General features: G+C 45.5%; 1 protein-coding gene and 1 pseudogene across 4 annotated transcripts in view; one reads left to right on the top strand and one right to left on the bottom strand.

The window, feature by feature from the left end:
• LOC118591146 overlaps positions 1-11,566 on the bottom strand; it is a 38,186-nt pseudogene extending 26,620 nt beyond the window's left edge.
• Positions 1-20,668, top strand: part of Dgkh (diacylglycerol kinase eta) — a 180,929-nt gene that overhangs the window by 54,375 nt on the left and 105,886 nt on the right. The window lies entirely within an intron of this gene.

The raw sequence follows: 20,668 nt of genomic DNA, 5'->3' as shown, positions 1-20,668 counted from the left end.
TTTTTTTTTTTTTTTTTTTTTTTTTACCTTATAGTTTTCTGTTTCTTTCTCTTGGAGAAAAGCCAGTCCTTGTGTGTGTGAGAGAGAGTGAAAAATGGTACTATTGCTGTGTTCCGGTGTGAATCTATATATTCTTACATTACCACATCGATAAAATAGTTGAGTCAGGATCTGTGTCTAACCACCAGCTTATAATGCACATAGTTGACGCAGTTTAATTAAGGTTTTGACATGACAATTTGGTGATTGACAGGCCATTATGCCTTTGTCGCTGCTCCCGTATAAAACCTTTCTTTCCGTGTGGGACAAATTCCTGCCTCAAGTTAGAAGAAGAAGAAACCACCTGTAAATGTCATGCTTATTTTGAAATTACATTTATTTCTATGTTCTGTTATTTTCGGAATAGAATTTTCTATTTTTGTGAATAACTAAGGTTTTATTTGTGCTGATTCCATAGTTTGAGATATAAGGGATAGATGGTTTTTTTTTTTAGACTTCAGATTCACTTCAGATCCTGCTGTGGTTTGAACATGGAATGTTCCCCACAGGTCTGTGTGTGTTTGAACACTGGGACTTCCGCTGGTATCACTGTCCGGGGGATGTGGCAGAACCTGAGGAGGTGGGGCTTCTCTAAAGGAAACAGGTCTCTAAGCCTGGCCCTACTTCCTGTCTCCTTTCTGCTTCCTGACTGTGGGGGCCGTGCGCCATTGTGTGAAGGTTCCACTGCTGTGTCCGCCCTGGCAGGATGGATGCATTCCTTTATCTGTGAGCTAAAAACAACCTTTCACCCCTGAGATTGCTTCTTACGAGGTGTTTGATCACCTCAATAGAAAAGTAACTAATTGCATCTTATTCATGCAATTATTCATGTAAACTCCCCGTCTCTCCAGGCTCGCCCGCTCTTTCCCTTCTGTTATGTCTACTCAGAGACGAAAAGCAAGGTACTGCACGTTCTGCAAGGCTCTGTGCTGGTTGCGGAGATTAATAAATGTGCTGTCTTCCTGGGAGAGAGGGCTCCTGTTTTGAAAAGGGGCCATTTAAGGCAGTAAGAGACTCGTTGGTGAAGTTGAAGGAATTATCTGAGAAAGGAAAGTGCAAAAATTGTTTCGATGCCATGGTTTGAGCCTCTAGTAAGAGGGAGCCATGCATGTGTGGGCTTCCCTGTTTGAAGATGGCCGTTTCCTCTCACACTGGACCGTTCTCTCAACTGGGTTTTGAACTTGAAAGAAATTGTCTCCATCACGATATATATGCCAGTAAAAAAGGAGAAGAAAAGCAAGAAAGAAGTTGAAAGCATACTCTTAGACAAAACAAAACAAACAGCTAAAACCCAACGCAGTGGGAAGCTGCCTTTTCCTCAGAACACTGAAGCCACCACACCGCTGCTGTCTAGCTCCCAGCATCCAGAAAGCCCTTGCAGTCTGTGCCTGGGATGCTCTGTGGAATGCCTCCCCCACCCTTCTCTCTGGAAGGGTTCAGGATCGCCTCTGTTTCTCGGGGATCTGTAACTTCACAGCAGAATTCACAGTGTGGGTTTATTTCCATCTATTGTGTGGGCTTCTCCCCGTTCCGTGTTCGGTTCTGGGAAATCATCTCGAGTTATTCCTTCCTTCTGTGCGCTACACTCGTCCTGTTTGGTACCCTCATTGTTTGGATGTTGGGCCTCCTCGGATTCATCATCTCATTTTCCCATTCTTGCCCCCCGCCCCCCAGATTCTAGCTAGCATCTTGTCTTTTTCATTTTGCTTCCTAAGAGATTTCTTGACTTTATTTCACAACTTTTCTATTCTTTCCACTTCCCTTGGGTGAATATGCAAACGTGTGTGTGTGTGTGTGTGTGTGTGTGTGTGTGTGTGTGTACACACGGTTTCCTGTGATGGTTATCATACTTCAGCATCTAGGTAGACTTTGTTTTAATACTCCCTAGGGATGCAAAGAAAGCCCCTGTGTGCATTCAACACACACAGAGCCTTTTAGGAGCTCTTGCTCATCTATCTCTGCATTGCTTATATCTAGCACAGTGTGTCGGTGAAAGCTAGGTGAGAAGAGGCTGTACTGTATTGTTTAGGGAACAATGCCATGAAGGAAACATGCATTTTTAAGTTGTGTTAAAAATTTTTTTTTCCCATAATATTTTCAATTCAAGGTCAGTTGATTCCATGGTTGTGAAACACACACACACACACACACACACACACACACACACACACACACACACAAGTGTACCAGACCAAGAGCCTCCTGAAGCTGCTTGGGCTCTCTATGCAGATGAGGTTTGTCAGGTATGAGCTGTGTTTTATTCTGTAACTTGACTAGGTTTTTGGTGACAACCTCTGACATCTGCCCCTCACCCCCAAACTTTGTCAGGTCCCCAGCAAAGGGCCTTCCAATGGCAAATTGTATTTCCCGCGGAGATCTGTTGCATAGCAAGTCTAGGGAACTTCTCTGTCTCCAGTTATTTCTGGGTCTTTCATTCTAGACATTCTCCTTTTGACCCTCTCCAGAAGAAGCCCCTAGTCCTGTTCTGCTGTGGGAGAGAGACTTCTGGGGCAAAGCAGAGTTGAAGAATGAGGAGTGGGGATGGCGGGTGCAGGTGGGGAGGAGTGGGGGAGGAGGACAGATCTTCACCCAATGGCTTTCGCTTCATCCTTGCTCTGCCGCTCAGAGGTAGCTGGTGCCGTCAGCTCTCGAGCCATTTGGGGATCGTCTGTTCAAGTGGGCTGGCTTTCAGCGGTTCCCACTGCCGCCGTATGGCTGTACTAAGTCAGTTCACATTTGTCCATCTGCTTCGTCACTTGGAAATGTTGCAGCTTTGGTCTTCTCTCGCTTTTGTTGAGCCTCAAATTTTTGTGCCTTTTTAGAAACCTCTCTACTGGAACTTTGAAGAAATGGGAGTCCATAGAACAAAGGAACCTGTGAAAACCCAGCAGTTTTAAATACGGAATTTGAAAAATTAAAAGTATACTGTGAATTAATATCGTGAGTTAGTAGTTAAGATAACATTAGTAGTTAAAATTTAGTTGCTGCAGGCGGTGGTGGCGCATGCCTTTAATCTCAGCACTGGGGAGGCAGAGGCAGGAGGATCTCTCTGAGGCCAGCTTGGTCTATAGAGCAAGTTCCAGTACAGCCAGGGGTATAGAAAGAAACCCTGTCTCGCAAAACAAAAACAAACAAACAAACAAAAAACCAAAACCAAAAACGAAACAACTTGGTAATACGTGATTACAGTTATGCTTTATTTTAAGAGACAATTCTTTGTGTAACATCTCCCCAAAATAAGACCCGTAAGTGTGGCCCTTCCAGGCTCCCTTTTTTATCCATTTTTAGATTGGTGTTGTTTTCTCTGTGATCTACACATAATATTTCATCAGTCTGAACCATTTGCTGATTCCTTTCAGCAGTATGTCTTTGTGGAAGCAATGGTTGCCTGAAGCTACTGTGGGCTGGGCTGGACCTGCTGAGGTCGCCTTTTGTCGCTAATGTGTATTTAAGATTGAGCTCCTCATCTTTTCATCCCCCTGGTTCATAAGTGACAGATTTGTAAGTCACCTTAAAGGTATTTGTGTCCCTGGCTCTTTCCTGGCTATTTCTAGCTCACCTTGTCTGTGTTTTTTTATTCCTTTTATCAAGATTCGTTAATGACTTCTTTGTAATGTCTCCAGCCTGTCCATCCATTTCTAGTATCCCCACACTTTCTTTCAGACGCTCCTGTGTGTTGTGTGTTGTGTATCACCCAGGATTCTAGGGCAACCTAAAGGATTGGTCAGTACATACTTGGGTTGACAACCTGAGACAGCAGGAAGTAGCCGGATGCGACTTAGTACCACTGATGAGTAAGTGCTAGGGCTGAGGGCAGCCTCCCTGTTGGTGAAACAGCTCTAATTAGCAAGGGCAAATATTTATTGGGTTGGCTATGTGCCAACAACCTGTTTTGCAACTGGATATAGAAATGATCAAAATATGAAAATCCCTGCCTTCATAGGAAGGGACCCTAACTAGACAAATATGTTGATGGTGCATGGTGGTCAAAGGTATTGAGTGAATAGGAAAAGGACAACCAGACAGGTTGGTGGAATTGGGCCTTTGACCCTAATCTGAAGTTTAAGGGTTTTTCCAGAACTCACAGAAGCTACAGAAGTTCGTCATGGGGTCTGTGAGCACTTACTTAGAAAGGTATTTTATTATTTTGTTTTATTTTTTTATATTTTTTTTAGACATTGTCTCTTCTTGTAGCACTGGCTGTCATGGAGCTTGCTATGTAGACCAGGCTGGCTTCGAACTCCCAGAGATTCACCTGCCTCTGCCTCCCAAGTTGTTGGGATTGAAGGTGGGCGCCACAATACTAGGCTGGGAATTGATTTCTTAGTGTGCTTTAAAAGCACTGGAGGAACAGATCACAGGCAAACCTTGCAGCCACAGGTTCATACTTGGATGCCACCCACATGGCAGACTTTTTTGTGACACTGTGTAGCTTATGTTTGGGCAAAGGCTTAGATTTCAACACAGCTTTGTTTGTATTGACTGACTTTGCAAGGATGAGCTGACTCATTTTAACCTAAGGAGGAATTGAACAAAGTATCTCACAGATCTAGGAGAATTCGATGGCAAACTAATTTGAAAATCTTTTTGATCTCAGATTACCATTGTTGCTTTCTCACCATGTTCTGGCTTTTTCTCTTCTCTCACCGACATCCCATTACTGGAGAGACTCATTTTTGTTTTTGTTTAATGGTCTGAACTGTCCTGGAACTTACCCTGTAGACCAGGCTAGCCTCAAACTCACAGAGATCCACCTGCCTCTGCCTCCTGAGTGCTGGGATTGAAGGAGAGACTCTTCTTGAAGGTTGAACTAAATGCTTTCGGCCTTGATCCTGTTGTTGGAGAAAGGGGCTTAGACACCAGCTGTAACTCTCACTGAGAGCTTTGATGCTGAGCAAACCTGTCCTTTGTTGTCAGTGTCTTCCTTGTGCTCTATTTGCCCCTAACTTTCAGGATTTTCCTGTAGCTCCTGCAGATAGCCCCTCACCTCTGCCGATTCCTGCTCTTCTCCTCTCCTAGAGTGTCTTCGTGCTGTGTGATCCTATCTCTTCCCACGCCTAGGGTACATATACTTTGCTGATTAATTATGCTCTGAATATATGCATATTGTTTCCCAAGTCCAGATTGTCTTCTTTAGTTCATTCATTTAAATTCTTCACATTCTTTATAGACAGTTCTGTAGAATGTGTGGTTTAAAGAAAGCCTCTCAGAGTTGGCCATGGTGGCTCACCCTTGCAATCCCAGCACTCAGAAAGTTAAGGCAGGAAGATTGCTACAGTTTGAGGCCAGCCTGGGCTGCATAGTGAGCTCTAGGCCAGCCTGGGACACACAGTGAGACTGTCTCAGAGAACCAAAAACCCAAATAAAAGAGACAGTTTCTTGGAAGAGCAATTCAGCATTCAGGTGGACTGAAGCCAGCCGTGTCATTTGATTAGTGGAGAGCATGGCTGTCATTGGCCAAGTGTGTCTGTTTAAATGCAAACCAGTGAACAGAGTACATCAGAAAATTCAGATTCTGTGTCACTCCCCGAGATCCCCAGTGTTCACTCCAGCAGTGTAGATAAGGATCATGTCCTTGCTACAGAAAGACCTCGTGGGCAGGGCTTGACACAGCGTGACGGTGGAGAACTTCAGAAAGAATGGTTTGCTGGGTGAAGAGTGCTGTTGAGTATGTACTGTTGGTTTTCGAGGCCAGCACTGGCAGGAAAAAGGGAGGAGGGAGACAGTAACAGCCAAGTGCAAGGAGATGAGAAGGAGAGAATGAGGAGCAGTGGGGGTGCGGGAGGACGGAGGAGGAAAAGAGCATTCCTGAAGGCAAATTAAACAAATGTGGAAGTGGAAAGACTGAATCTATTCTAGACATGGGAAGAAGAAGATGTAGGAGGAGGTAGACACACTGGATGCTGGGAAGAAAAAGACTCTAACAGGGTGTTGAAATAGGTTTCATTCTGCCTCAGTTTGGGCTGAGGTCCCAAAATGCTGCAGACAGAACGTGTGTGGCAGCAACACCCACACTGCTTAGCAGAGGCTTTCAGTCCCTAGCATGATGCCCCCACCACTCCCCACACCCCTGTACCTGGGATGGAAGGAACCCAGTGCCAGGCAAGGGCCCAGCTCGACACCTTGAAGATGACATAAAGGTTGAAGAGGCCAAGGTGAGGCTTGAGGGCCAGTCGGACAGGAATGATTCAGGCTCAAGTTGCATTGAAGGCTAACAAGAAGATCCCTTGGGTCTCTTGACTTGATCTGCATTCTCTGGAGGCTTCGGAGACACTGAATCCAGACTACAAATGGGAGCAGCGTGACACCTGCCTGCCTGGGGGAGAGACACCTGCAGGGGACACAGCTGCAGGAGAGACACCTGCCTGCAGGAGAGACACCTGCAGGGGGCACAGCTGCAGGGACACCTTCCTGTCTGCAGGAGAGACACCTGCAGGGGACACAGCTGCAGGAGAGACACCTGCCTGCAGGAGAGACACCTGCAGGGGACACAGCTGCAGGGACACCTTCCTGTCTGCAGGAGAGACACCTGCAGGGGGCACAGCTGCAGGAGAGACACCTGCCTGCAGGAAAGACACCTGCAGGGGGCACAGCTGCAGGCACACCTGCCTGCCTGAGGGAGAGACACCTGCAGGGGACACAGCTGCAGGAGAGACACCTGCAGGGGGCACAGCTGCAGGAGAGACACCTGCCTGCAGGAGAGACACCTGCAGGGGGCACAGCTGCAGGCACACCTGCCTGCCTGAGGTAGAGACACCTACAGGGGACACAGCTGCAGGAGAGACACCTGCCTGCCTGCGGGAGAGACACCTGCAGGGGGCACAGCTGCAGGAGAGACACCTGCCTGCCTGAGGTAGAGACACCTGCAGGGGACACAGCTGCAGGAGAGACACCTGCCTGCCTGAGGTAGAGACACCTGCAGGGGACACAGATGTGTTTTTGCTAATAACCCGGGTCTGATTTCCATGGGCCAGGGAGGGCCTGGTGGTGAGCCCTTCATTCCAAGTCTGGCACAGGGTGCTGGGGTTAAGCCCATGAGAGGCAGAGGCAGCATGCTCAGTGATGGTTGGGAGAACCTTGTGGAACTCTGGGAGTTACAGCCTATGACTGCTGAGACAACACCAGGCCCTATATGAGGAGTGAGATCCTTTGACTAATGAAGTGAAGGGAGTAGCTGACAGTGGTAAGAGAAGATGCCTGCTGTGTGTGGAGTAGCTGGCAGGTGGGGGTGGGGCAAATAAGTCCTGAGGTTTAAGTCTAAATTTTCCCCCTGTTGAAAGGTAAATGGTTTGGCCACTAGAGATGACCAGAGGACTTCTGATGGTTTTTTAGTTACTTGTTTTGATTTCGTGTGTGTTTCCTGAGTGCTTGCATGTATGTGTGTGTGCCGTGTGTGTCAGCAGATCTTCTGGAACAACAGGTGGTTGTGAGCCACTGAAGTCAGAACTCCTGGAAGAGCGGCAAACTCTCCTAAGTGCTGAGCCAGCTCTCCAGCCCCTGGTTCCCTCCAGCCCCTGGTTCCCTCCAGCCCCTGGCTCCCTCCAGCCCCTGGCTCCCTCCAGCCCCTGGCTCCCTCCAGCCCCTGGCTCCCTCCAGCCCCTGGTTCCCTCCAGCCCCTGGTTCCCTCCAGCCCCTGGTTCCCTCCAGCCCCTGGCTCCCTCCAGCCCCTGGCTCCCTCCAGCCCCTGGCTCCCTCCAGCCCCTGGCTCCCTCCAGCCCCTGGCTCCCTCCAGCCCCTGGCTCCCTCCAGCCCCTGGCTCCCTCCAGCCCCTGGCTCCCTCCAGCCCCTGGCTCCCTCCAGCCCCTGGCTCCCTCCAGCCCCTGGTTCCCTCCAGCCCCTGGTTCCCTCCAGCCCCTGGTTCCCTCCAGCCCCTGGTTCCCTCCAGCCCCTGGTTCCCTCCAGCCCCTGGTTCCCTCCAGCCCCTGGTTCCCTCCAGCCTCTGGTTCCAACCACCCCCTCTCCACCCCCCACTCTCACCCCAGTAACTATTTTTTTGTGTTTGGAAGTGATGGATGCTTGCTTTCTTTTCTTTCTTTCTTTCTTTCTTTCTTTCTTTCTTTCTTTCTTTCTTTCCTTCCTTCCTTCCTTCCTTCCTTCCTTCCTTCCTTCCTTCTTTCTTTCTTTCTTTCTTCTTTGTTTCTTTGTCTTTGTTTCTTTCTCTCTCTTTCTTTTAAAATTTCTATCTACATTATTTTTGTTTGGAAAAAGTATCTAGAGGGTCTCACCATGCAGCCCTGGCTGGTTTCGAACTCACAGAAGTCACCACCATTGCCGGCAGCAGAGAGGGGGAAGCAGGCTGGTGAGGTGGTGTCCTGCGGCCACCAGCAAGGGAGACTAGGAAATGGAGTTTGCTGCCAGGAGCCTAGGGCAGGAAACAGTGAAGTATGGTGGGCTGGGAGCAGTTCTTCCTCACAGAGGTTTCTCTCTACTGTGCATAAGGACTTCATTATCAAACAGAGTTGTGTCTGTAGGCTAGCAAGTTCAAGGTCGGCATGTAGGGCCAGAATCTAGCATGTACCTTTCTTTTGTTGAAGGGTGATAGGAGAGGACTGGAGAAGGAGAGTAGTAGATTTGGTAGAATGATGGCATCCATTTATCCATCCATCCACCAACGCATCATCCATCTGTCCGTCCATCCATCTGTCCCTCAGTCTGTCCGTAGGGGCACAACCTTCACAGCTCCAGCACCTCCCCTGAGGCTCACCCCACCCCCAGTACTGCTCTGTTAGGACCCCAAGCTTCCAGCTTGTGAACATGGGCACACAGGAGTTGGGGAGGCAGTGTTCAGATCACAGCAGTGACCTGAGGGTCGAATTAAAAGGAAACAAAACCAGATGTCCTTTTGGAAGTGAGTGACAAATTACCTTCTCAAAGCCTAGGTGGACTTTGATTCTGCTGTTCTGAGGTATCTGTGCAGACAGAAACCTGTTCCCTGGGTGCCACTGTTGCGTAGCCTTCAGCCTGTGGTGATACTCTTCAAGCTGGCCTTTCCAGCTAATTTTGGTCACACCTCTAAACTAGTAAGGGTTAGCCATAGGGAAGATGAATCTAGATGTTAAAAGTATCTTTCAGCATCCAAACTATAACCTCTAATTTCTCATTACATCAGTGGGGTCATGTAGCTGGACGCCTTCTCTCCAGCCTGCCCCCTCCCCGCACCCCCCACCCCCGCCAAGCCCTGTCAGTCCCCACCCCACCCCACCCCGCCCCCACCAAGCCCTGTCAGTCCGACAACCCACTTATAAAATAAACACACAGACACTTATATTATTTAAACTGCTTGGCCATTAGCTCAGGCCTGCCATTGTCTGGCTCTTACTCTTATATTCAGCCCATGTCTATTCATCTATACTTTGCCACGTGGCTCATGGTTTACCGGTACCTTACATCCTGCTTGTCATGGCAGCGGCTGGCAGGTCTCTCCGCCTCTGCCTTCCACTTCCCCCAAGTCTCTTCTCTTTGTCCCGCCTATACTTCCTGCCTGGCTACTGGCCAATCAGTGTTTTATTTATTACCCAATCAGAGCAACACACCACACGTAACATACAGAACATCCCACAGCAGGGTCAGGCATCGTGTGTATGGTTCTAGGTTGAGGGTTGAGCGGTTCGTTGGTACTTGGCATGCATGTGTCTATGGAGCTGTAGAATATAGCACATTCATGAGTAACAACTGGACCTGTTTTTTTACCCCCCTCTGCACTCATGGATGTGCCTAACTTAGGCATCCAGTTTAAATAATCTTTATTTACTCCTCCTTCCAAGGGAAATGTCCAGAGAGGATTTCTTGACTTTTTGCAGGAGGGCAGGAGGGAGGGAGGGCGGATGGTGGGAGAAGAGGAGGGGGGGATATGGATGAGAGCATGAGTCTCTATCTAGGGTAAACATGCCCTTTGTTGTGCCAGTGACCTGTAAGAGCCTACCATTTGTCATGAGTGGAGAGCGTGTGACTTGCACAGAGCATGGGATTGCAGATGGGTGAGCACAGCTGGGGTGACATCTGGAAGAGTAGGCATGGAAACCAAGCTTTTAAGTGAGGCCGTGAGGAAGAGGGAGCCCCGGGGAAGATCACTCTGGCCTGTGGAAAGGCAGTTGACAAGAGAGAGCCCAAGAAACAAAGAGACCATGCTTTGTGTGGCCAGCCGTCATAGCACCAGGACCTCTGTTGCAAGCTGACCTAGAGGGAGGCAACAGTTCTGGGTCACAGGAAATAAGTCAAGAGAGTTGATTAGATAGAGTAGGGCATATCTGGTAAGGAAGTTATGTGTTTGTGTGTGTGTGTGTGTGTGTGTGTGTGTGTGTGTGTGTGTGTGTGTGTTTATGTCCGTGTGGCTGTTGAGAGCAGTGGTGGCTTTTCTGGGGTGGTAGCGCTTGAGTGAGGCCTGTTCACTCAGGGAAACAGCTCTGTGAGGGACAGGCTGGGAGGACCAGCTATAGATGGGGAGTAGCGGAGCAAGGGAGGTGGTTTTCTTGGATTTGCTCTGTAGGCCTTGAGTATGGTATCCATAGGAGCCCATTGCTTGTTGGAGAACGCCTGGTATGCCCCTAGTGGAGAGCCCAAGACTGGAGCCTTTAGAATCCCTCTTTGGGCTCACAGGCAGGGGACCAGGGGTATTTTGGTCTGTTGTCTAAAATCATGCTTTCTTGATGACCCTTGGTTATGGTTAACCTTCAGCAAGATCATGTTTGAGTCTTAAGAATTCCGTCTTACCCCTGCTTTCGTATGAGTAGAGTTGTACAAGAATCCAGTGGCATACAGTCGGCCACAAGAAAGATGAAACCCTGCCGTTTGAAGCACATGGATAGAGTAAAATCAGTCAGGCACAGAGAGGGAAGTGCTGCAGGATTGCATTCGTATGTGGGACCTAAGAGTTGGTCTCACAAGAACAATGGTTACCAGAGGCTGGGGTGTCTTAGAGGGGTTGGGGTGGGGCTGGGGGCAGGGGAGGTTGATCAGTGGCTAAACAGAGAAAACTCAGAAATCCTGGCATTCCACTGCACGGTCAGGTGAATGTGTGCTCCATAGCGCGAAGAGCTGGGGGCAAGGCCCGAGTTCTTACCATGAACAAATAATAGATGTTTGAGTCCCCTAGATCGCTTAGTCCGATTTAAACTTTTCACAGGTATACACGCATTGAAACTTCCCACAAATAGTTGTATGTTTTAATGTATCACCAAAATGGAATTTCAATATAAACATAAGAGTAGACTCATTTCCGCATGTGTGTGCAACTCGAGAGGAAGCAGTGGCCTGTATATGAGGCTTAGTGTTGGTGGTGTGTGGGGAGTTTCCACTCTGCTGTCCTCAGGAGACCCTTCCTCATGTTCTGGTCACAGGAGCGTTTCCTCACTGGACCAGAAAGAATACAGCTACATAAATTATGCCACTTTTGGGGAAGCGGCATTTCGATGGCATTCTAAGGCGCGGAGGGCAAGGAAGATAGATAAAAGGTAGTTTGCCAGTTCTGGGGTTTGTGTGCCTCAGGAGGTGATGCTTACCGGTGAGGTCCCAGGAAGAGGGGCAGCATGGTTGTAGGAGGTACCTCTACAGAATGCCATGTACCTGGCTCTATTCAGTCAGTTCCAGGAAGTTTGGAACTAGAATCTGGGCTTCCTGAAGCCAGGACGTCATGTTTTCTGCTAACCTAGGACTATGGTACACTGGGATGGAAAGTACTTGTTGAGTCCAAGCTGGGACAACGGTTCCAGGTGATGGTGTCCAGCAGGCAGCTGTCCATGGAGCTGGAGTGAAAAATGGTGTGTAAAGATAGAAACTTGTTTGGGGAGTTGTGTAGACATATATATTTAGAGGAGATAATTGGAGCTGTGGAAGGGGTTCACTCCGATTTGCAAACAGGCTGTCCTTGGGACTAGCCAATGGGGCAGTTCTCTTGAAATGGAAGGAGGGAGAACTGTCCCTAGCACACCCTCTGTAAGGTTACAGGTGAGGGGCAGCGGAGCATCTGCCTTTCCTAAGGCTTGCCATAGTAGGAGGAGCCTTGGCTCCCGCAACCCGGGGCAGAGCAAAGAGGTGACTGAGCTTTACTTTTCAGATAACCCTGAGGAGGAGGAAGGGAAGGATTGTAGAAGACACAAGGGAAGAATTCAGGGTGGTTTAACAAGCAAACTATAGGAACCCACTGAGGTGACCGGCATAGTCCTAGATGTTCAAGATGCCGAGATGCAGGAGACACACTTAGTGCTCACAGCACCTCAGCATGCTAGGGCTTTTCATTATTATCTTTAAGAGGAGACCCTGGTTCAGGGAGTCAGCCATTTGCTTAATGTCTTTCGTGGCCAGCCAGGGTCAGAATTCTGCGCCTCTGCGCATTATGGAGACAACTTCCTGCATTGGATGTAAAGCTGGTGATAGGGCAGGAAGGGACTACGTTTCTTTTTGGCAACTGATGGAGTAGTATGGTGAAGGTCTCTGAGGGCGGAATGTCAGAAGACAGATGCCATAGCTGTGGTTTCTATTGCCATTAGGAAACACCATGACTGAAAGCAAGGTTGGGAGGGAAGGGTTTGTTCGGCTTACACTTCCACATCATAGTCCATCACTGAAGGAAGTCAGGACAGGAACTCAAACAGGGCAGGAACCTGGAGGCAGGAGCTGGTGCAGAGGCCATGGAGGGGTGCTGCTTACTGACTTGTTCCCCATGACTTGCTCAGGACCACCAGTCCAGGGATGGAACCACCCATAATAGGCTAAGCCCCTTCACATTGATCACTAATTAAGAAAATGCCTTACAGGCTCCTCGCCTACAGTTGAATCTTATGAAGGCAGTTTGCTAACTAACCCCTGCTGCCCTCCATGACTCTAGCTTGCGTCAAGTTGATGGAAATGTGCCCAGCACAGTAGGGATGGATCCAGGACCGTGAGCCATCTAGGTCCTGTGGTGGGTGGGTGTACTGTTGTTACAGCCAGTAATTTGCTCAGATTTCATCTCTGATCCTTCCTCTGCCTCATCTTAAATACAGAAGACAATCAAATGTGTTTCTGTTCGTGCACACCCTTGCATGCAATTATGGTACTTAAGCAAAACAAAACAAACAAGCTTATCTTTTTGGGGTATAAATCTTGCCCATGCTAACCATCGCTGAGTTGAGTTTCTGGTAGAGTCTGGGTGTTTGTCTGTGTGTAAATTTGTCCATGTGACTCTGAATTCAGTGAGCTGGCAAATACCTAAATGAGAAATTCCTGTGTCATCAGCATCCAGATATTCTCTTGGGGAAGAATGAGAATATTGAATACATGGCTAAAGTATCATCAGAAAATCAACTCATCTTTTGTATAGAAAGAGGACCAACCCTTCCTGCTGTCGGTATAGACGGTAAAATGTGACTCCTGGTGCTGCACAGTGTTGGTCTGTTGGCTGCTTGAATGTCACGAATTCCCATACTGTCCTTGACCACACCAGTGGTCCCAAGTGACCCCAAGCCCTTCCCTAGCCTTGAACTGCCAGAATTGGGAGCAGGGTGAGTGCCGGGATACTGAGGGTCAGGAATGGTGTGGAGTCATCTGTTTTGCACATGAGTTACTAGTTTAAAAAAAAAAAAAATAGACATAGTGTTTAGTTTATTTTGGGCTCCATCAAAATGCCCCCATCAAAGTAGTTTTATCATTGTGGCCACATGGGAAAGCGGTTACGTCAAAATGTCATGTGTGGGAAAGTGGATTATTCTTAGAAATGAGTAGGGGTGTTTGATAAAGAAGTTAATTCAGAATCAGAAGGAGAGGTTTTTAAAATTATTTATTTTTTATTTTTTTAAAGACCGGGCTCTCTGTAGTTCTGGCTGCCCTGGATCTTGCTATGTAATTCTGACTGGCCTTGAACTCAGAGATCCCCTTGCTTCTTCCCCGCCCCCACCCCCGTGCTGGGATTACGGACATGCACTATCACACACACCTAGCTGAAGTTTTATAACCCCCTATGACAGTTCCCTTATGCCAGCCGTGAAACCCAGGCAAGGATTTACATAACAAAGATCGCTAATCGCCCCGTGACTGAGCATTAGTGTAACACCACTGCCACCTTGTGGTGAGATCCTGCAGTTCATCGTAAGTTATGAAAGAAATGACATTTATAAGGAGACAGGGACATTTTATACCCTCTCAATATAATAACCCTTTATGATATCATGTAGTAAAAATCTCTCCAATATTAATTAGAAGTTTATGCTCATGAGTGTCTGTAAAGAAGGCATACATTAAAAACAGAATGTATGACTTGGAATTATTAAATAAGTATTCACAGAATATAATTGCTTTTTAAAGTGATTATACTTTTATAGCTTTTCTTAAGAAAATTATAAACCAGTATAAGGAACAGGATACATTAGAAACTACTGGGCATATGGTATAAAGGATAATTAGACTACATTATGTAGTCATGTTGTTTTGCTTGAGAACATGTCAATTTGCGTTTAAGCACAAATGTCCTAATAGTTTACAGTATTTCATACACAATGATGTAGGACTTTTGGATCTACTCATGGGCTCCAGTTTGGGAGAGGTATTCCCCACTCTTGCCCTCCTTGTTTATTCAGCCTATTGAATAACTGGCTTTTTTTTTTTTTTTTTTTTTTTAAAGCAAACTGAACGTTTTCCTTACATAGAGATGAGGTCACAGCCAGCCAGCTCAGGTTTCCTGCACAGGACAGGACACACCACCTAGGATTCTACATCTCTGTGCAAAAGAGTTCAAAAGGCTCAGACACAATCGTTTTGTTTTTTATATGCGTAAAAATATAAAACCACTCTTTAAAGCGATTTACTAGAAGTAACTGCTCACTTTTACATATAAAGCACACGTCAGTGTGCACATTCCCACTCTGGGTCTCTACAATGGCTGTGCTGACAGGAAGCTGTTGTCTGGCCACCTCAGGGTTGCACCAGTGGGTCCCTCCAGGGCAGCTTGCACAAGAGTGATTCAGCAAGGGGAAGCAAGTGATGGCCTGGGGCCCCACGGGTTTTCCTAGCTATGGGAATTCCTGTGATCTCATCCCTCCAAAGTATCTGGTCGTAGACCTTTGAAAAAGCACCCCGTATTGTTCTGATACACAAAACTGCTTGAGGGTACTGTACCAAATGTAGTTTATAAACAGGGACATGTTTGTGATATTGTAAATGACAAAGTACTCCATTTTTATCAAGGCATCGATTCTAGAAACTTCTCTACATGCTTCTTCTGTGTGTGTGGGGGGTATCACTACCCCTCACTGCGGTTCTTCCTCCATCTGTGCTGCTTTTTGATAAAGAAGTGAATCCCGAATTGGAAGGAGGGACATTTTATTTGGTGCCAGCACTGGTTTTGGGTGGCAGTGTGGAGCACATGTACCCTCTGTAGCTCTTCTTGCCTCAAGTACAAGTCTTGGTCATCTTCATCTGCTGGGAAATCCAGCGTCCATCTGGGTTGCAGGTGGGTCTAGTTTGGTGAGTGTGGGCAGCTGGCCTTCAAAAGGAAGAAGGGAAGAGTTGCCTCGAGTGAGCATGCTGTTATTAAGCCCAGCTGCCCTTCTTTCTGCCTTTCCGAGGTTGGGATCAGACTGGTGGGAGAGGCAGAATGGCATAGACTACTAGGGTTCCACACCAGGAACGGGACATTAGGATTGAAGAGACCCAGTGGAATGTGTTTTGTCAAAAAAATTTTTTTAATGCTAAAATTTTTAAAATACTAATTTGTGTGTGTGTGTGTGTGTGTGTGTGTGTGTGTGTGTGTGTGTGTGATGTGTTCAGGAGTCCACTTAGGTTAGAAGAGGGCATTGGATCTCCTGGAATTGGGCCCCGGGTGGTTGTGAGCCACCGCGTGGTTGCTAGGAAACAAACCCAGCTCCTCTGCCAGGGCAGTCAGTGCTCTTAGCCACTAAGCCATCGCTCTAGCCCAGACACAAAATTTAAAACACTGAAAGCTAGCTAAGAGTAAATGCATATATTGAATAACACAAATAAAGAAAAGGACCTCCAATTACTGAATTATCTGTACCTTTTACGGGGCTCACCCAGACATGCCATCAACCTGTAATCTTCCTGCCCCTGTCTCCTGAGTGCTGGAATTATAGACCTGAGCCATCAGGCCTGACTCAAAAGGTATTAATACCTGTGGGTTCCTGTGACCCACACTGACCCATTGAATCAAAACCTACCAGGTGAAGTAAGATTTGTTAATATTTATAAAGTCCCCCTTATAGCAAGATTTTGAACTACTGTATTTAATAGGACTGAAAGTACTATACACATTATTTATTTTGATAAGGAGGCTTAGATTTATTTATTTAATCATTAATTACTGGGGACTTGAACCCAGGGTTTCATGCATGCTAGGCAAGTGCTCTGCCACTGAATCACATCCTCAGCTTCATTTTTTTTTTTTTTTTTTTTAAAGCAGGATAAAATTTCAAAGTGGGGGAGAAGGCTCCAAGGTGCAAAGTGAAGTGGGTGTGGAATCAGGAGGGGAGGGCAGATTTAGAGGGGGGGGAGAGGCAGGCGAAGCAGGTTCACAGGTGGCTGATGAGAGCAGTTTATAGGAGGAATTAAAGTGAGATCAGGTGGCTTACCTTCCAGGGCCCTGGCGTGTCTTTTATCATCACACAAAAGTACTGAGAAAGTCTAAGAAAAGGAAAAGATGCACACCATGATACACCAAGGCACAAACCTGTAGTGAAGACAGGCTTCTTTTGAAAAATCTATTCTTATTTTTATTTGTGTGTATATCTGTGTCTGTGTCTGGATGGATGCCACGTATGTAGGTGCCCTCAGAGGCCAGGAGAAGGCATCAGGTCCTCTGAAGCTGCAGTCCCAGGTAGCTGTGAGCTGCCCAACATGGATGATGTCATCCCCTGGAAGAGCAATAACTGCTCTTGTAGCAAGTTTCTTGTTGGACTGTTTTGGATCTCCAAGCCCCCAAATAATGACATGGAGACTTAGTATTAATCATGAAAGCTTAGGCTTTTTTTCCAGCTAGCTCTTATAATTTAATTAACCTGTATTTTTTTAATCTATGTTCTGCCACGTGGCTTGGTTACCTCTTAGTACCACCTGTCTGACTTGCTCTGAGTCTGCTGGCAAAATCCTTACACCTAGATTCTTCCTCCTCTTCCTGTCTCCCCAGGGAAGTCCTGCCTACCTTCTCCTGCCTAGCTATTGGCCATTCAGGTTTTTATTACACCAGTCACAGCAACACATTTCACACAGTGTACAAATATTTTGTAACATTCCTCCTTTTTTGTCTAAATAAAAAGGAAAGATTTTAACTCTAACACAGTAAAACTATATGTAATAAGAACAATTATCAAGCAAGAATTACATTTACAATGTCCAGTCCATTTGTATTTGGCATATTTGGAGAAAATACTTAATTATTTATCTTATCTTGATGAATCTAAAGTTTTATAGCTAAACCAGTTTTTATTATAACTTGTATTACCATCCTAGAAATATCTTTTTAGATCTTGAAACATTTTTTTTTAGATACACAACTTATGCTTTTATGTTTCTCAACTTTATAAACTTTACATCTCTTATGTAAGTTTCTTTTCCGAATTTGGTAACAAGGAAAACTGTAACTATAACTGTCTAGTCTTCAACCCCATCAGAGGCCCAAGAAGGATATAATATTACCTGAGAAAACAGGAAGTGCAGAGCAAACAACTCCCAAAACTATAGAAATGACAGAGACAGTTAGCTGCCTGGACAGTCACACCAAGGTTCTTCTGCAATGTTGGGCCATCTGTCTTCTGTCTACAGGCTTAGAATATCTGACAGACTTTTCTGTGAAACAGGAATTTTGAAGACCTATCCTACCTTGTCTTGGCAAAGTTCAGCAGTTGGTTTCTTTTGTGTCCTGCTTGTCCAATTTGGAGAGCACAGTCAGTAGTTGAGGCAAGGGAGTTTCTTGCCCAGTGGCGAACTTTGCCATAATGAAAGCAAACTCCATGTGGAGGTTCTTTGATGCCTGTCATCCCTTTTTTTTTTTTTTTTTTAAAGTAAATTGGTATTGTCAGGAGCAGACACGACACACTGTCATGAAAAGCCTTATGTTATTAAATGCCATATTATGTAGGCCTCTGAAGTGTTTGAAGACCACTTATTTATTTAAAATCTATCTCTGTTTGACCTTGAAAACATACCTTACATGACTATAAGTTTGATTGTTATAGATGACTAACTACTAACCTACATTTCTTAATTATCCTAAACAGTTTGTAATAATAGCCTTTAAGGACTAGAACTTTACACTACATTTTAAAATGAGCTTCATAGGTACAATACTTTAAACAAGAATAGAAACATATGTACAGTATGTTAAAACAAAAATAACCTTAAATTTGTATCAGTATACAAAAATCCATACCAATGTAAAATATTTGAGATTAATAGTTGTGTTTTAGTTTAAAAGTAGATTTAATAATCTACCCTTTTATCCTATCAATTTTATATCTCCCCCTTTTTTTAAATCTTTTTAGAAAAAGATCTCAGAATCTTACCTCCTTTGTTTAGTTTTCTCCCTGACCATGACCAATAACAACTTGTAATCCATACCCCTAAAGAATAGCAAGCATCCACTGAATGACCAGAAACCACTCACCCCACCTCTTGGGAATGTGGATATTGTGTTCTCTAGACTGCTTCCTGATGTCTGGGATGATGACATCTTTAGGAGACCCTGAGAAAATTGGGATAACAATCAAACCGTGAGAGTGCTATGATTTGTTGTTCAGTCTCCATGAGATGGGAAAGTGTAGAGCTTATCTGAGGTCCTGGCTGGGGTAGTCTATGAGGCTGTAACTGTAACTGTAACTGTCTCAGCTGTGGCTTTGAAGTTGTTTTGAATGTAGTTTTTTGAGGAAACTGCAAAGAAATATTCTGAGAGGCTGGATCACCTGGACTACTTGTCTTTATTGGTGTCTGGTCCTTTTGTTTCAAAAACATACAAAGTTGTTATTGTTTTTTTTTTTTTTTTTTTCGAGACAGGGTTTCTCTGTGTAGCTTTGTGCTTTTCCTGGAACTCACTTTGGAGGCCAGGTTGGCCTCAAACTCACAGAGATCCTTCTGCCTCTTGCCTCCCGAGTGCTGGGATTAAAGGTGTGCACCACCACTGCCCGGCCAAAAAACATACAAACTTTTAAAGTTAACATACATCTCTGCATTAACACAAGGATGGAATGTGCAGCGTGTACAGATCAGCTTAAGATGATTTTCTGTTCTGTTTGAGCAGGTGAAAGTCATGGGTCTTACTTTATAATTACGTTTGGACTCTATAACCAAACTGTAATGTAAATGTACCCATGCCATATGAAAGGATGGCATATAATAATAAGTCATGAGGACTATGTACCCAGCAAGATTTATCATGTCTAATCTAGTCTCCAGGATGTTCCCATGTTGAGGGATCAGTCTTTCTTGGCTTTTTCTTTCATGTCTGCAGCCAAGATCCTCAGGAGGTCTCCCCGTGACAAATATGATTTCAATGAACTTTGAAGGAATCCATAGCTTTTTGTTTCCTGTGGAAACAAAAGTATAACCTCTTTCCCAGTGCAACACATTTTCCTGACTTCCTTTCTGAAGTTTAGACATTCCTAGCATATATAGATTAGTTTAATTTGGCAGGTTTTTTTTTAACAGTCCAGTATCTCTCAGCAGCTACTGTTTTTTTTTTTTTTGTACATTAGCATTTTAAAAAATTCAAAGTCAACAAAGCACCACACAGGATCCAGATACCCTGTGTATCTCCCATGTTTATGGGACTTCTTTTTATATTACTTTACTCTTTCTTTAAAGACTTTATTACTTTTAAACTTTTATTTATTTTATGACTGTATCCTTTTCTTCTCCTTCTTCTTCTTCTTCTTCTTCTTCTTCTTCTTCTTCTTCTTCTTCTTCCTCCTCCTCCTCCTCCTCCTCCTCCTCCTCCTCCTCCTCCTCCAAGTTTCCTGCCCAGCCTGCCTGGAACGGTGCCTAAAAACAGCCTAGACTTCCAGTTTTACCAAACGGCTGTTTGAATATCAGTCTTCACTCACTTTCTTGCTCATTGAATAATTATTCTAAGCTCCTGATAAGGCCAAGCTGTCCACGTGGTAAGTTCTGGTCCCACGGTGGCAAATGTAGATGAGCATGGGCCCCGTTCCAGCCGGACTTCTTGAGAAACCTCCACACTACCTTCCACAGTGTCTTTGCCAGTTTGCACTCCCACCAGTGAGTGAGTGTTCCCCTTACCCCAGTCCTCGCCTACATGTACTGTCATTTGTTTATTGATCTTGGCCATTTGACTGGAGTAAGATGAAATCTCAAAGCAGTTGTAGTTTACATTTCCCTGACGTTCAAGGATGTTTTATGTAGAGTGTGGTTCTTAGCTGTTTGTGTTTCATCTTTTGGGAAGCCTGCTTAAATATGGATTTGTTCTCATTCTTCAATGTGCAGTTATCCAGTTTGACTAGCACTGTTTGCTGAAGGTGCTGTCTTTTCTACAGTGTGTATTTCTGGCTTCTTTGTTTAAAAAAAAAATCAGGTGCCTATAGGTATATGGAGTTGTGTCTGGGTCTTTAATTTTGTTTCCTTGATCAATGTGTCTGTTTTGTCATGTTTTTATTACTGTAGCTCTGTAGTATAGTCTGGGATGGTGAGACCTCCA

Source organism: Onychomys torridus, chromosome 9 (assembly GCF_903995425.1).
Source record: "Onychomys torridus chromosome 9, mOncTor1.1, whole genome shotgun sequence".
Taxonomy (NCBI): Eukaryota; Metazoa; Chordata; class Mammalia; order Rodentia; family Cricetidae; genus Onychomys; species Onychomys torridus.
The sequence above is the reverse complement of the archived record's forward strand: the minus strand, read 5'-3'. Positions and strand labels throughout refer to the sequence as shown.